Source organism: Carcharodon carcharias, chromosome 7, assembly GCF_017639515.1.
Source record: "Carcharodon carcharias isolate sCarCar2 chromosome 7, sCarCar2.pri, whole genome shotgun sequence".
Lineage (NCBI taxonomy): Eukaryota > Metazoa > Chordata > Chondrichthyes > Lamniformes > Lamnidae > Carcharodon > Carcharodon carcharias.
The window spans coordinates 47,653,013-47,659,012 of record NC_054473.1 but is presented as its reverse complement, the minus strand read 5'-3'; the positions used below and the strand labels follow the sequence as shown (position 1 = coordinate 47,659,012).

Here is a 6,000-nt window from a genome sequence, read left to right as displayed (position 1 = left end):
AGGAACTGCATTCATCTGCTGTGGAAATAAAAATATGCCTGTTAGCAATATTGCATGCAGGATGTATTACAACAATTAAAACCATATGTGGAGAGCTGATCACTTTGAATTTAGGGCTAGTAAACTATGTGCAGCTGTCAGGATTAATGGTGCTCACTGTATAGATTTTATACACTATTTTTCAATTTTAAAATATTACTAGTGAGATTGAAAAATGCGAAAGAAATACCACAATAGTAATAATCCTTATTTTGAGAACTTACATAACAAAGAATATAAATGATATCTGTGTCATTCCTGGTTGATTTATGCAGAGCAGGACCTTTTGCAGCAATAAACCCCTCTAAAGCTGAAGGAATCGAGTTCTCTAATAAACCAGTTCTGGTTGGAGCAGTGGGTTTGGCTTAAACTGATGACTTTTGCCAATAGGCTGGAGGTTAGCTGGGTGTCTCGACAAACCGGAGGGAGCCTGCAAAAGCTCCCTACCAAGTGACCTGACTGGCATTCTTTATTACACAGTCCTTGAATAGCAAAGCCACTGCAAATGGCAGTTCCACAGTTTGTGTGAGAATGCTTCTCCACCTCTTGCTGAGTACCCCACAGGGCCTCGACAAGCAGTTTCTATTTAATGTAGAAGCCAGACTTTTCTTATTAAAAGGACATTGAAAACACTTCCCTGTTTCTGCTACAGTGGTTATTAAATAGACACAGAAACAATTCTAGTTACAGGTAAGTGTTTCATTTTTAAAAAAATTTAGTTCTCGTGTAGGGAATAATTTACATTGTTGCCTCAAATGTTGAATTTCGCGGCTTTGATACATGGGAGTTTTTTCTGAAGCTACTTGATCCTAAGCAATGTGATGCTGCAGAATGTAAAGTGGAAGTTGTTTTTTAAATCCTTTCCATTACGATGTAATCTATCTTGCTTTTTAATTTTACAGCTTCTGCTTGTCTTTTGGTTTATTAAATTACTGCAGCTACAGAGTTGCATAATGGCAATTTTAACATTACTTGCAGTGGGCCTGTGTAACTAATTGGATCATATCATGGAAGCTGATTGGCTTTTTATTAATTTTCAGAGTTACTCCACATATTATATGTTAATTAGAAGTAGGTACATCTAGTTTTTATATTCATCTCTAAGTTGTTACAAAAAATGAGCACATTTGATAAGCATATGTGTGGCATTCTAGACACAACTAACCTTTTATTTTTTGGGTCAACATGGATCTCCAACGGGAAGCTGAATCTGTGGGAGACTAGGTTTATTTAAGCTTCTGAGCAGAGCTGTGTGTGTCAATTCAGCTGTTGTTAGGATTTAAGAGGAATGACAGAATGCAAATGGTGAACCTTCTGACACCTGGTATTGCAGTAGGTTAAAGTTTTCTTAAGCCAGTTTCACAAACTATCCTGTATATTCTGTTGCTAATGATCTTTTTAACTGTTTAATCTCAGCAATTTTCTGTTTTGTAATAAATGTTACAGGAGTGGTGTCAGCAGGGTCAAACTTTAGAGAGCCAACATTCAAGAGGGCAGGAACATTAGCACTGTATTATCAGCATTTTTATTTGCTCTGTAAGCTGAACTAATTAAAGTGCTTTAATGTTAACGTTGGCCTATCTTGATTGGGTTTAATTTTATCTTTTGTTAGTATTTATCAGCATAGTTTGTTTGCAAAAAGATGTGAACAGATGTTCTGTCCGAATGTCTAGTAGAGTTAGGAGATATATTATTGGCCTGTTGTATTCCATATATATAGCCAATGTTCTTTCTGCTGTAGATTTACTATGTACTACTCATAGAAATGCTTTATATCTCTAAAACCCTGAACAGGAATTATGAAATGGCAGTGGTTTACATTCACAGAACAGATTGTTGGTCAATATGTGCTTGAGAATTTCTCATATGAGCTACTAGAAATGGTGCTTCTGAATTATTTTGTTTTTATTGTTTGGTTAATAATCTTTATTAATGTTACATTTCTAAAGGTAATGCTAATTAACAACTTTTCAGTATAGTTTGTATCTTATTTATTCAAGGCTAGCATTCAGTATTGCATTGCCATGCATTTTTAGTTGTTCAAGAAACCAGCGTCATTCAGACTTAATTATGTCACCCAACTTACAAGGAAATCAACAAAAACAACATTAAGTAGTTTAATTAGTGGAAATTAATAATCATACTTGTACTGGGTTTGATTAATCAGAATATTGCTGCAGCGTGACTTGTTTTGCCTTCAGCCATTGTCTGCTATAATATCTGAGTTAACCCAAGTGCTTTGACTTCAGAAATATGATAATACTGCTAGTCTCAACTGTAATTTAACTCTTGTAGATCTGAACAGTTTGATACTTCTCCATGGTTGAAAAGGGTTAGTATGACAAAAATAATCAGCTAGTAGTCAGAGATGTTTTTGCATCTAGTGAGTGGTAAAATATTTTGATTTGCGCTGTATTCCTTTCAACAATGCAAAACATTTTTTATCATGTTCAGTTAATTAGCTTACACGCCTAAGGCCCAGTGTTCTGTTTTTCTGATTATGGGCTCAGAAAGCACATGTCCTTGAAGCACAAGGTAGAACAGAATGTGCGGGATGCACTGCTGTAAGTTTTAGGACCCCTGAGACAATCGACTTCAATTTAGATAACTATAATTACATCCTAACAGTGTGTGTCTGTGTGTATTTAATGAAATTTTACCCCTCTAAATCCATTTTTTATCATTTAAAGACAGCATAATGGTAGAGAATTTTGGTAAATTCCTGTAGTCTTTTAGCTGCAAAATATCAATGAATCTGCAATGTAAAACACCTATTTTGATGTATAATTTGATATGGAATGGCTCACACAAATGTAGATATTAAAATTAAAGGAACATCATAACTGCTAAAAAGATCATTTTTGCTGTATGAAATGAGCTCTTTTTCCTCTTCTATGAAGCACTGTGGATAAAGAGCTGTATTTCAATTTGTAAAAAAATTGAATATGTATTTGGCATAGTTTATTCCTAGTTGGTGAATAATTCATGATTTCACTATTTCTAAAGTCTTTATCAATGCTCACACTAAGTGTAAGTGATAGTGTCTGAAAAGCAATTGTCGCTAAGCATTGCTATGGTGCACCAAGCAATGTCTTACAAGCCGCTGCCTTTGTCCAATTGTGCTGAATGGTCGATTGGTGATATACGTTGGATAATTTTGTGATTTTTGTTTTGTTTTCCATTTAGCTGTTAATACAGCAATTGTTTCAAAAATTATTTTCTGTTTATGCTTCTTTTCAACTAGTTGTAATGGAAAAAATAGTATTTGTTACTCTTATTTCTAAGCTTCAGTTAAATCCCATGATTACAGCAAAAACACAAATACCAAAAACAAAGGTCAATTCCTCAAAGTTGGTTTTTTCTAAATTATATAGTCAAACCATGTCTATTACCAAATTATTGCTTTTATATTTCATACATATTTGAATATTGGTAAATTAACTACAGTATAAGGCCAGTCTGATTGGTTTATTTACAAGATGATTGGCTGACAAAATACTTTAAATTTACTCATTTGAAATCAGGGCTGTGATATTTGCAATGAGGATGCAGGGGAGCACGATAGTGGGGAGAAACGCAGAGATTACGGTGATGCGGAGCTCCTGCCAAATTTAACAGCAGAACCTCATAATTTTCTTCTGTTTCCATCCGGCAGCCAGTCAGAATCTTGAGGGAGAGATCAGGGTTGGGTGGGTTGGAATGGGTGGATTAAGCCTGGCAATCACAAGGGAGAAATTAATGCTTGGGTGATGGGGAGAGGTCGGGCGTGATCATGTTACTGTGGAGCGGCTAGGATCAATAGAGGCTACGATAAAAGCAAAAACTGCTGATGCTGGAAATCCAAAACAAAAACAAAAATACCTAGAAAAACGCAATAGAGGCTGCATTTGGCAGAAGGGAGGCCCAAGGCTTCTTTGAGGGGTTGGGTGTTCCTATGGCCAGCGAAGAGATCTATAAATATTCATATTGGGTTTCCTGAAGCCTAATTAAATTGGGCTTCCAATTACACTGTTGAGGCCTGATTAAAAAAACAATGAAAGGTGTCCCACTTCTCTAAGACGGGACACACAGATCCAGGATGTCGCTGTAAAAATGGCAGCAGGTTTGTACATACCCAGTTTGGGGAAATAATCTTGGAATTTTAATTTTGAATTCCTCACTCCCCTGCCTATTTTGAAGGGACTAATATCTGGGCCCGTGTATCTGTGATATGATGATGACGATGCATTCTTTGTTGTTTTCATGAACCCCCCATTTCTCAACATGTCCGAGGTCATGTCATCCAAAGACTATCACCTAACTGTGTACCTGGATTTTACGCTGCTGACATCTTTTGTTCTAGTTATGAAGTGCACCTTCTATGCACCTTCTATTTTTCATAATTGGCACCAGGATGTAATCATATTTGTTCTGGAATCCACTCTGTAATACTGTGACCCAGACTTGTAGGCCTACCTTTTGTGCTTTATGGTCCCAGAACGGTGAGTTCTTTACACGATGGAGTATAGTTGCTGGAGAGAGAACTGCAGTTGGCTGCACTCTTGCGGAGGAAAGGTTTCTTTGGTTTAGATGGCAGGTATGTGTGATATCACAGGGAATTAAGTATGTACACATCACTAAACCACAAGTACACAGAATATTCCTATGACAAAAAACACGAATTGTTCTTGACAGACATGCATTTGCTATTACTCTTATTCACATTTCTGATGCTCCCCCTTTATTATACTGCTGCCATCGATGGATCAGTAATGCAAGCCCCAGCTTCAATGGTAGAACTGCACACAAATGAAATGGTATCAGGAGTGAAGCCATGAACCACTTTGGAAGATGGTTTTTCAAGCACACCATCACTATCCAATAGAAATGACCATAATTGAATGTTTGTTTTTGGCTGCTTGACATCCTTTCCTAGGCATTTGGGAAGGGTCCTCACAATAAAATTAAAGTTATGAATGTGATTTTTGAACACTACTGATCTGTGCCAGGTGTAGAGTAACAGAAATTAATTCATATTCCAAACAATGGTGGCTGCTTTGATATTCCCTATTATGAATTCTAAACAACCTCTTCCCTGATTTCCCCAGGCATCTGACCACCATTTTCAAAAACTCGTAAAATAACAGCAGCCATCTCAAAGTCTGATACCTCTTGTTTCACGAGTGGTTTGTGGAGCTGGTAATAATTTTTAGCTTCATGACGTTAGCAACAAGCTTTAATATCTTTTCAAATTTAGCTTAGCTGTCATATAAAAAGAGAAGCCATTCTTGCCACTTCAACTCTGTACAGCAAACCATAATTATAGTGCTAGTGCTATGAAAGTGCCGGAATATGGCAGAAGAGTACTTATGTGCATCTCATGGGGAAATAATTGCTGGTATGCTGGCTGATGACGTGGCAACTGTGGAAATCTGATTTTAATTTCCACAGTTAGTGGACCACACAGAGTTACACACCTTTCACCACCCATTTTGAAATGTAGCCATTAGAACTTTCTGGAAGATATCTGTCAATTACAGTTTTTTAAAAAATGGTTATATTGTATTTTATAATGAGTTAATGTGCTTGTTACTTCTAAGGTTTTAGTTGACTGCTTAGTGAATAGATTTTGTTTTCAGGAAATTGCAGCATTCAGTTTTGGCTGATGTCAAATCTCTGGTTGAAATTAGCTTTTGTAATTTTTGTGTTGAAAATTTTAAAGATATTTTTATTTAAGCTAAATTAATCGATTGTATGCGTCTCTAATTTATAGCATGCCACACAGCTCTGAAAAGATCGCATGAAAGGGAGAAATAGTGAGAAAAAAGTAAATACGGCCTTTACCAAGCTTGGAGGCATTTTGTTACAATCTATATTCTACATTTCTGCCAAAAATGCTTGTAGGGATTATGAAGCAAAACCAGCTTCTTGCTTGGTGGTTTTAATGTCATCATCTTTGCTATATTTTAAAGAAATAACAAA

The 6,000-nt window shown here is 36.2% G+C and overlaps 1 protein-coding gene across 2 annotated transcripts in view; it reads left to right on the top strand.

Moving 5' to 3' along the window:
* Positions 1-407: 407 nt before the first annotated feature.
* The window catches only part of prickle2b (prickle homolog 2b), a 164,848-nt gene continuing 159,255 nt past the window's right edge, over positions 408-6,000 (top strand). Inside the window, exon 1 of one of the 2 annotated variants that reach the window (XM_041192669.1) lies at positions 408-729. The gene's annotated coding sequence lies outside the window, so the exon portion shown is untranslated. Of the gene's footprint in view, positions 730-1,302; positions 1,372-6,000 lie in introns of those variants that run through there. The other variant, XM_041192672.1, reaches the window with a different exon arrangement.